At 38.9% G+C, this 10785-nt stretch overlaps 1 non-coding gene across 1 annotated transcript; it reads right to left on the bottom strand.

Annotated features, from left to right (window-relative positions):
* Window positions 1-1459: 1459 nt before the first annotated feature.
* On the bottom strand, window positions 1460-1531 carry TRNAG-UCC. The gene has a single exon. It is a non-coding gene; the product is annotated as a tRNA-Gly (tRNA).
* Between the last annotated feature and the right edge of the window lie 9254 nt (window positions 1532-10785).

Raw genomic sequence — 10785 nt, 5'->3', positions numbered from 1 at the left:
TTTCTCCCTCTCAAGAAAAAAAGAAAAAAACCAAACCCAAAACCCCCAGAAGAGACTGAAACAAAAGAAGTAAACACTCAATGTGATCAAATATTCTTCCATACACCGCAGCCTGTCACGTGAGTAGGTCCTGTCTGCAACTGTCACGTAAACAGGTTTTGGAAATATAGTACAAACTGTTTTCAAAATTACTTTGGGATAGAACATTTTATCTGAAAGAGTTGTCAAGAGTCAAGTTTCAAGTACAACAGGATTCTGAGCCATGGGATTGACAGTGATTAATTGTATCACCAAAACTGGTGGGCACTCTCAGAGAGCTGGAGGGGCACTCAGACAGCGGGGCTTCCTGGGAGGCCTAGGCTTTGATATATCCGATGGCTCCTGAAGGTACTAGCTACTGGCTCTGAAGTGAACCACAGCCTGTACGCATTCCTCTAGCTCTGCTGCAGTGACACTTCCTTTGGCCGCCTTGTCTCTCAGCCCAGGTTCTGCTGCCATGCCCATTCCTAGAGAAATAGCTAACATCTTGTATTGGTCCTCTGCTCTCAGTTCTTGCCTTGGCTTGACACACAGAATCATAGAACCACAAAATGGTTGAGGTTGGAGGGGACCTCTGGAAGTCATCTGGCCCACCTCCCCTGCTCAGACAGACACACGCAGAGCCAGTTGTCCAGGACCATGCCCAGAAAGCTTTTGAGTATCTCCACAGACAGATTTCACACCCTCTCTGGGCAACTTGTGCCAGTGCTTAGTCACCCTCACAGTAATAAAAGTGTTTCCTAACATTCAGAGAGAACCTTCCATGTTTCAGTTTGTGCCCGTTGCCTCTGGTCCTGCCACTGGGCACCACTGAGAAGAGCCTGGCTCCATTCTCTTTGCACCCTGCCTTCAGGTATTATATACATGAGTACAATTCCCCCCCTTGAGTTTTCTCTTCTCCAGGCTAAACAGTTCTCTCAGTCATTCCTCACAGCAAAAAGACGCCAGCACTGTAACTGTCAGTGTGGCCCTTCACAGGACTTTCTCCAGTACGCTCATTTCTCTCCAGTACTGGGCACTGTCATTGCTCCAGGCATGGCCTCAGTGGTGCAGAGTAGCTGGGGAAAAACACCTCCCCCGACCTGCAGGCAACAACATTGCTGCAGGCCCGGAGCCCTGGCCCTCTCTGCCGCAAGGGCTCGTGTTCAACACGGCGCCCCACCAGCACCGCCGCCACCCCGTTCCCCCCCAGTTTGCTCTCCCGCTGGGCGGGCGGCCGCCGCACACAGGGGTGGCTCCTCCCCGCGGCAGGGCGGGCGGCCGCCGCCGCACACAGGAGTGCCCCCCCCGGCGGCAGGGCTTTGTCGCTTCGCTCCCAGCGCAGCTCCTGCTGACCCCTTTCCGCGGCGCCGAGCGCCCGCCCGCTGGCGGCACCGTGGGCGTGCGGCTGCTGCGCTCGGGAAGGCGTCAAAAACACAACTGCGTTGGCCGGGAATCGAACCCGGGTCAACTGCTTGGAAGGCAGCTATGCTCACCACTATACCACCAACGCGCTGTTGGGTAGACATTGTCTGCTGTTTTCTTCCTACACTTCTAGTATCCATCCGCTCCTGGTTTAACCATGAGATTCATTAACTATCTACCACAAGCACAAAGAGCTACTGAGCGAAACATTCCAGTTTCAGCTGTCAAAGCCACTAGAAAACTTTCTTCTTTTTTTTTTTTTCCTCTTTTTTATAACAATAAAAACACTAAGGCATTTTTCAGCAAAATATTTCAAGCACCGTGATTTGTTTTAATGAAATTCCAAATAAAGTTACTAAAACCTTCAGAAATGGCACTGCAAATAATAGTACAACTGGGGAAAAGGTGAGCCAACACCTTCAGTCCGATGAAACAAACACCCTCATTTCACCATTTTTAGTAAAATACTCTTGCCAACATTACATTGAACTATGATGAACTTTTTATTCCATGTTTGAAAGGTTAGGTGGAAAAAAAAAATTATAGTGAATGATGTATGTTGTCCTTTTCCTCAGCTACTTCTTTGATATTTCCTCAGATAACTCCTTGATATATGAAGATATTTTTCTTGTCAGTATCATCAAAAGAAACACAAGATCACATGAAAAATGCAGCTGAAAAACTGATTAGATTTAGAAAAGGATGGTATTTGAAAGAGGCCTATCTGAAACACAAATTTGAAATTCTGAATCTCAAACTTAAGTACATTTTTATCACATAACATATGATGAAAGGTTTTCTATTACAGCGAAGTAAGAAAAACTACTTTAGAGGGACAAATTCTCTAAGCTGCTGTGAGGATATCCTATGTATAACCCAGGGCATTCTAGGGCATCTGTGATTTCTCTTGTGAGGACGTCCTGTTTACAGGCAGACCTGGTTCCTCACATGCAGGAATGGATCACTTTTCTCAGCAAGCTTATGGTGGAAAACATTCTGTGCCAGTTCTCAGTTCCTTAATAAAGAGACTGCAACGGTTATCAGAAAAGTTGTAAGACCTTATATTGGTTAGATGTCCATTGAACTCCTGATTCCTGACCCTTTCTGTCACTTAGCATGCTCCTGAGGAATTAATGGGTCCATAGCAAGTCTCCCAGTCCTGTGCCATTTGACCCAGAATCGTCTAGTGTTTGTATAGGTGAAATTTTATGCAACCTTAGAGAAAAGTCTATGGAGCACAGCTACACCATAGTAAGGATGTCAAGTTGTCCCTATTTTTCTCCTCGCTTTAAAAACCAGCAAAACCAGCCATGATTCTATTTAGAAGGCTCTGGAAATAGCTTGTGAGCACATACCGTTGAGTGTATTTATAACTAAAGCTTAACAAAACAAGCTAAGAGGGCTCGGCCGAGCTATGTAAAGTCTGTTTTCACTTGATGTGACATGCATTGTACACATATTGCCTTGCAAACGCACGCTTCAGTTATATGGTGCATGCACAGTAAACCACCTCTTTTAGCACCAGATTTTCTGTGCACTTGTGGAACCCTTTTACATGGGGCCTTGGCCCCGAGCCAGTAGGCTAATGATTTAAGAAGATGATACTACAGGACACATCAAATTAACTAATCATAATCACTTCTGAAAAATGCATATCTTATCATAATAATTTTCATGCTTTTCCTCATGTCACCATAAATATTTTCTAGTAAAACTGCAAAGGCACGGATAATAAATCTAAGCCTAGCAACAGTTGTTTCCAACATTACTGAAGAGTATGGTTTAACAATCACCACAAAAGCTATTCTTTACATACTTCCCTGCAGAAATATTCCATGGAATCTGAAAGTCTGTGGACTACCACTTGAAAATCATTACCTTACTGTTTAGGAAACTTGAGTAACTTCAGTAAATAAGTCATTCTGGAAGAATTGTGGATATTTTTCTTACCAGGAATGATATTTCTCTTTCTTAAAATTGTAGCATTAACTATGTCTTCTTTGTGATCTCACCAACCCTTATTTTAAGGCAATTCAGGGTGAAAAGGATGATTTTAAAACTGTGTGGTAGAAGTGGAAAGAGAGATAACCCCCCCTTTGAACTGAGAAAACGCACCAGATGAGGATCACCTGCTCCAAGAAAGCTGGAAGCTGAAGTGGTTGGGCAAAACGGACAGAGAAGCCGTTGGGCTGGGGGAGCTTGGTGAAAGGCAGCCACCTGGGTCTCAGTTTGAAAAGCTGCTTAAACACACATCAAATTCCTAAAGAATTTAAGCACCCAAAGTTGCAGATAAGCTGAGAGGGATGCATTCCCAAAGTCAGAGTAGTCTTATCCTGCTTAAGGAATTCTAGAAACACTTCTGAACATCTGTAGGCGCCTGGAAATCTGTTGAAATCTGACCCCAGTGCTCCAGTCCCAAATGCAAAGCCTCCTTAACTTCAGTTATTCTTGTATGCTCAGACAATACACACATACCGCCAAATCAGGAGCTCTACATAAAATTTGTCCTGATTATTTCTTGGCTTGTGGGGTTTTTTTGTTTGGGTTTTTTTTTTTTTTTCCCCCTTCACTTTCTCATACACACATATGTACACAGGTTCCAGTAGCATTTGATGTACAAGCAGACCAAATTAACCCTTATTATGTCTTATCAGAACAACATGACTGCGCAATGGTAGCCTTTCCTAATCTGGTTTTAATTCACAAGCAACAAATCTGTTGACTGTGAGTATACTGCATAGACCAGAGGGGAAGTACTTTTCTGGACATAATTCAATGGATTCCTACCATGCACATAATGACACACTCTGATTTCTTATTAAAGATTTCCTTTGTTTGGATTTACATCAATTTAGTTGCATATGTGATTGCTTTTGCTGCAATATCTTCTTCAACTATTTAGTGCATCATCACACTAACCTCTCAATTAACCCTTGTTTCAAAGACTGCATAGTGCAGGTGCAACAACATTGCTTTTCTGACAAAGGACATGCCTTGCTCACAGCTAGCAATCCAGGGTTACAGCACTCTCCAAACTATCAAGGTGCAACAAAGTCTTTTACCACCTCATAGCAGCACACTCTTCATACAGTCCCTCTGCTGCCTTCCCCTCGTCTTGCCTTATCCAAGGTGTGTGTTCTCTTCTCTTGCTTCTCCCTCTCTCCCCTTCTTCCTCGGCTGCTCTCTCTTCATTGACTCTCAACCACTTAATAGAACCAGCCACAGCTGCACCTTATCTACATCAGCCAGACCTCTGCCCCTGAAGCCAGCCCACAGCTGTATATTATCAATGTTAATTAACCCAGCTTCATTCATCTGTAATCCACCTCTGTTATTGCCGAGGATCTGGGCATGCAACATAATGATTTTTGGTTTTAGCGCAAGGCTTCAGGTAATTGTGTAATCGAGGCATTGCAGATTCACAACATGTAGATACCTAAAAGTTAGTCAAACATAAGAAAATAAAACTTAGGTCTAACCAACACTGAATTTGTCCAGTTTTCTGTTAATAAGCTTCTTCCCAGAGTATAGATCTTGGTTTAGTTGATCTGGAAGGATAATATACCTATTATCCAATCCAAAAGGTCCAATTGATTCCTTAGTCCATATCAGAGTAAGATGTTAAAAATAGTAAGAATATATCTCAAAAGAATTCAGAACACTTTAGTGCTATCATCTGTCACAAACGAGTGGTTTAGACCATTTGAAGAATCACCATCAAAGGTAATAGCAAAAATTATATTTTTAATTTTAATTGGTGGAAGTGCAACTTGAAAAAGTTCAGTGGCAAGGTTCATTCTATAGCTTATTAGATAAATTATACTAAGAAGAATAAAATTTAAAATTAAGCTGGAATGTTTTACACAGAGACTAAAAAGGAAAAGGGGTAAGGAAGATCCTCCCATTGAGTCACAGAGTAGATCCCCTTGCTTTCTAAACTCTTAATAGAGGTTAGGTGTGGCCAGATCCAATCTTAGTCTCAAGATTGGTCAATAGTTTCTTTTTAAAACATGTCTAAGGTTTGTTCACAGTGTAAGGTTGATCATAGGATTTTAGCAACACTTAATCATTGAGTAATTTATAATTTGCAAAGTGAATCAAATAGGATTTACTATAATCACAACAGTAACTTAATTACAGATCCAAGATAGTGATACACTATACTTATTATGAGGTATCTAAATCAGTTTATATGCACATATACACCGACACAAAAGAACAGGTGTGTATATATATATATATAAATGTACAAAGGTATACCTGTTACAAGTTCCCCTCGAGTTCAGTGATATACTCATGGTGAATGCCTTTGCATTTCTCAGCGTCAAAGGACTGAGCCTCAAGAAGCAGGAAAATCAGTCCAGGCTCTGCCATCAGCTTTTGGTGCCAGTCCCCCTGGTATTGCAGACTTGGGAGTTTGCAAGCTTGGAGGCATCCCACGCAGAGGGAGATGCTGTTCACAGCCCGCTGCAGTCCAGAGGAGCTCAAAGGGCTTTGCTTAGGACTGCTGTTTATAGGGTTGGAGATGATTTGGTTTAGTCAACAGTAATTTTCAGTCTTGGCTGCAATCCCAGTAGGTAATTACTGATTATTTTTTTTTTTTTTATTCCATTGACAGTGGTACCCTACCACTCGGATTCAGACAAAGAATGTTCCCAGGCTTGTTAGGGGATGTTATGGTTCAGATACGGAATGCCCCAAGGCTGTCAGGTGGTGTTGTAGTTCAGATAAGGAATGTTTCTAGTACAGCTAGTGCAGTTCCCCACTTCAGCCGTGCAAGAGTTGCTAGTACAGTCAAGGGAACTTAACCGCCCAACTTACTACACAGAGGCTAAGGTCTAGCAGGGATTGCGGATATCATAGAGCGGCCCAGGGAGGCAATGAGGTGAACCGCCACACCACCCAAGCAGAAGCTGCCTGTTACCCATCACAACTTTCCTGAACTTCTCCAGTAAATAAACAGCATTGAATCTTCAAAATATAAGACATTGAAGTTTCAGAAGAGAAAACTGCCTAAAGTATGTTAGGCAAATGCTACAGACACGTGATCTTCTGGAATTTACTCGAAAGCTTTATGCATTTTGACCTAATAAAAGTTTTAGAAGTAATTTACTTAGGTAAGCCAAGTTAAATTAAAAAATAATAATCAACCTTCATGAGGCTTTTGCTTGAAATACTTCTTTCTTATTACTGTTCTTTGTTATATAACCTGATTGTCTTAGATACTGACTTCAGTTTTCCAAATGCTGCTTTCCAATCAAATTATTCACAGTTATATACTTTGCTGTATCAAGGTCAGTCTCCTGGAATGGTCAGTCTTTAACATACAATAAAGATAACATACATGCAAAGACATGTTTATCTTTCTCAAAGAAAGCAATGACTCAAATTTAGGAATACTTTAAAATGGGCTATGAAGATGGCATTCAAAATTCTTGACTTGTTGCTGTCCAAGTAGTCTTGCAAATACTTTTTAACATTTATAGCACTCATTAGCTTGGTTGCTTTTTTCATTTCTAATGGCCATAAATTACATTTTCTCTGCTTAATAAAATGGCATGATTCTGGATTTAATATAAAATATTCTAGTAATTCTATGTTTTCACAATAAGATTACTGAGCCTTTTTTTAACATCTAGAGAAATGTTTGACTTTACAAAAAGAAATTAAGCATTCTTTTCTCCAACAATAACTAGCAGAAATTTAATAACAAGCAATAAGGTTCTTTCTCTGGTGTATGTAAAATTCAGAATATTATAACTAATAGTAAGCTGTTGACTTGAAAAAATAAAATCAACTTTCTTGGGAAATGCAATTGTTAGTACTAAGGAGAGCCCACTGTTCTGGATGCAGTGAAGCCACAACTGGTATAGTATGGCTAAAATAAAGAACTGACCAGTGAGCTTTTTAGTCATCCCAAGGATGAAATCAACTGTCCACAAAATAATAAACAATAGTTTAAAAAATCCTAAATAATTCCAAATTTATTATTGCTTTTGAATTATCTTTGAATTATCAGGGGATAGGAAGTTAAATGGAAACCTAAACTGAGATTTTTTTCATGCACTCACTTGGCTTCAGAAGCTGGGATACTATGTAGAAATGTGCATAGGCACCTTCAGAGGATGATTCATCTCAGCCTGGGATGTCTAAAATAAACTGGTGAATCATATTCTGGAGGTACTTTTTTCTTTCTATTGATGTTAAAAATATGAAGGTTAGCTCAAACCTACAAGTTTTACAAAAGGTGGCATTCTTATAACAAACATTTTTAAATTAATGATAAATCACAAAATGACAACTGTCAGTTTCTCTCGGTCTAAATATTTTATTCTGGCAGTTATGTTATTTTGAAATTTGGAATATTATATGGGAAGACAAAGTTTGAGGTTCATTAATCTATGGATACTGGTGATTTTTTGTGCAGACCAGATACAAGACATTCAACAGTGATTTAGATGTTTTCAGGACAAACACAATGGCTGCCGCAGAAATTATTTAATATTTAGAAATGTGCTACTCAATCAGCAAGAACATCACTGGCTCTCTGTGGTGACTCAGGAAAACTGAATGTCACTGAACTTGCTCCGTTTGAAGAGAACATAAACAAGCAATTAAAAAATTCTAAACCAAAACATGATTATTTAAAAACAAGGGTGTTTTTTTTTTCCTTTGAATTCATGTGGCTGATTCAAAAAGGCCACTAAACCCTTGTCACTATTCCAGACTTATTAGCCAGACCTGAAGTCCTTAAGTAGATAGGTTGCAGACACTTTTACCCTTCTACTTGTATTCTTTTACATAACAATGTCTGATATGATCAGATTTATAGATACAGTAACACCAAATAGTAGTAAAAGGACTTCTTTATTTCTACAGATTGAAAATGTCATGTACATAGTTTAGCATTATATATTATTAAAGAAGCCCAAAGATTCAGTATGGTATTTTCCCTGGGTTTTTTTACCCTTCAGCACACTCTGGTTCTTCATTCCCATTCCTCCTTTCTTCAGACAGCTTTCTTGGCATTTTTTCAAAGAAGGCAAGGCACACCCACAGCCTCCACCTAATGTCAGAAGACATCACTGGAAGATTTGACAGTGAAGGCTGAATACAAAGACCTGATTGAGAATGGGAATTTATTTTTTTAGTAGCAGAAGGATTCAGACTCCATAAGCAGAGATTCAGATTTATTTTGTCAAATTATTTTATCCTTTTCTCTCTTACTATCTCTGGTTAGGGAAAGTTTATGCTTTTGCTTTAGGCTAGGTTATCTGGATTAATTTTGGCCACAGAAAAAAATCATCTTTTTATTTTTCCTTATACAATTTCTCTTTGCTATATAATGTTGGACATGTATACAGTGATCTGGAGTCTAAGATTCTGCTTTAGTCCATCTCCATCTTTCTGGGAGTTGAAAGGGAATAGTAGGGCATTACTGAATAAGTTCTGCCTCTCCAGGGAAATATGCACATGGAAATATGTATAACGTTGTGCTTGCGTTTAGTTGAGTAGGGATTTCTTTTTTCCCATCACCTTCTAAAAAGGTTGGTATATTTCATTTTTTACAGTCAGTCCAAAAGATTACGCTTTCCAGAACCCTGTCAAATGAACATGATTGATGCACCAGTGGAAAATAAATATGGGGGAAATTACTCTGGAGTATTTATGCATTAAATAAACTAAAATTCTCTATCCCAGAGGCTTACAGACAAACGAGCAATTAAGCCACTTGATTTTTGTACTTCAATGTAGAAATTGAATTCTGTGGAAATCGGGTGCAGTATTTAAGGTGGTTGTGGGTATTTCTCTGTGCTAGGCCTTTTTAATGACTTTTGTTCTGAGGTTTAAAGTGTGCATTGGATCATACAACCATTCCTGGTCAGGACTGGTAGTTTAAGTAATTTTGATGGGGAAAAGTTCTAGAAGAAAATTTCATGTCATAATGCATACTCATTTGGACAGAAAAGATTTTATTGTGTCAAATTCTTGCTGCAATTCAGGAATGTTCGGTCTTAACACAGTTAGGACAGACTTAAGACTGAATTTATAAATGTGCACAATAATAATTTTATCACCCATAATTCATGCCTTTTATTATTTCAATTTCTGTGCAAGTTAATTTGGAATTCAAGTTTTTCAGCTGTCAATATTCTGCATCTGAAGTATGGCAGAGCCACTCTGAGATTTGGTTAAGCTAATATAGCTTTGTATACCAATAAGTACATGACTTTAATCAAAACATTCTGTGCAACTATTGTATAGTTTTAAATTGGAATTTTATTGTCTAAAAATTAAATTACATTACAAGTCATACCAACATTCCATTGGATTAACTGTAAATGTTTTTTAAAAAAGATTTAGGTACATTGGATTTCTTTTCTTACCTTTCTTCTATTGTGATTTGGTCTAGAACTTTACTATTTTGATAACTAATCCTCCAGCTACTTTGATTCACCAAGTTATCATACATTAGCTGAGCTGTAGAATTGTTTGCTTGTTCTTCATGCATTGGCCATGATTCACAAAAGCAAATCACACCATGGAGTATAATCCATATTCATTGCAAATCAAGTTGACCTGCATTTGCTTTGACTAAAAGCAGATATATGGAGTTTCCACAGATCAGATGCTATACAATAGGTTGAAGTCACCATTATCTAATTTATTTGTCATTTTCTATCTCTGTTTGTGGGTAAAAAGATAACACCATACATGTTAAGCCAAGAATTTATTGTTAGCCCTACTAAAATCTAGCTAAAATACAAAAAAAGTTATTATTAGTCCAGTTACACTGATATTAACATTTACAAAATTTATCAAATGTTCAACATTCTTCTGTTCCAAATTTCCTACTTAAAATAAATCAAATGTAATTAATAATACCATTAAAACTTGTTACACAAAGCTTATTTTCTACACTTTTTCTATGGATATACTGTTTTTCATCACAGCTCTCTATCCTAAGGCCAGCATAGCAAATCTTCCTCAGAAAAAGATAGCTGCAGAGTCAACATCATCCCTGAAGAGAGTGATGTTGATGATGGGATTTCTTCTTTCCCATTGCTGGGAGCAGTATGTTGTTAATGGTTCCTTTCACTTTCCCCTAGGCTTCAGGTGGGGATGTTTTTACACATTCTTATAGATAAAACATTTTCATACTTTGTTCTTTCTTCACGTTATACCTAACCTGAGTTTAGTAATTAAGGTATGTTTTACCTACCTCAGATCCTTATTCTTTATTCCCTTTGCTACCCCTACACCAGTTTTGCTCAGCTCCCCGGACTGCATTTCTTGAACTGGCCATTGTGTAGTTTTTGTATGCCCAGGGTCTCCAGCATC

The sequence above is a fragment of the Falco naumanni genome, chromosome 4 (assembly GCF_017639655.2).
Source record: "Falco naumanni isolate bFalNau1 chromosome 4, bFalNau1.pat, whole genome shotgun sequence".
Lineage (NCBI taxonomy): Eukaryota > Metazoa > Chordata > Aves > Falconiformes > Falconidae > Falco > Falco naumanni.
The sequence above is the reverse complement of the archived record's forward strand: the minus strand, read 5'-3'. Positions and strand labels throughout refer to the sequence as shown.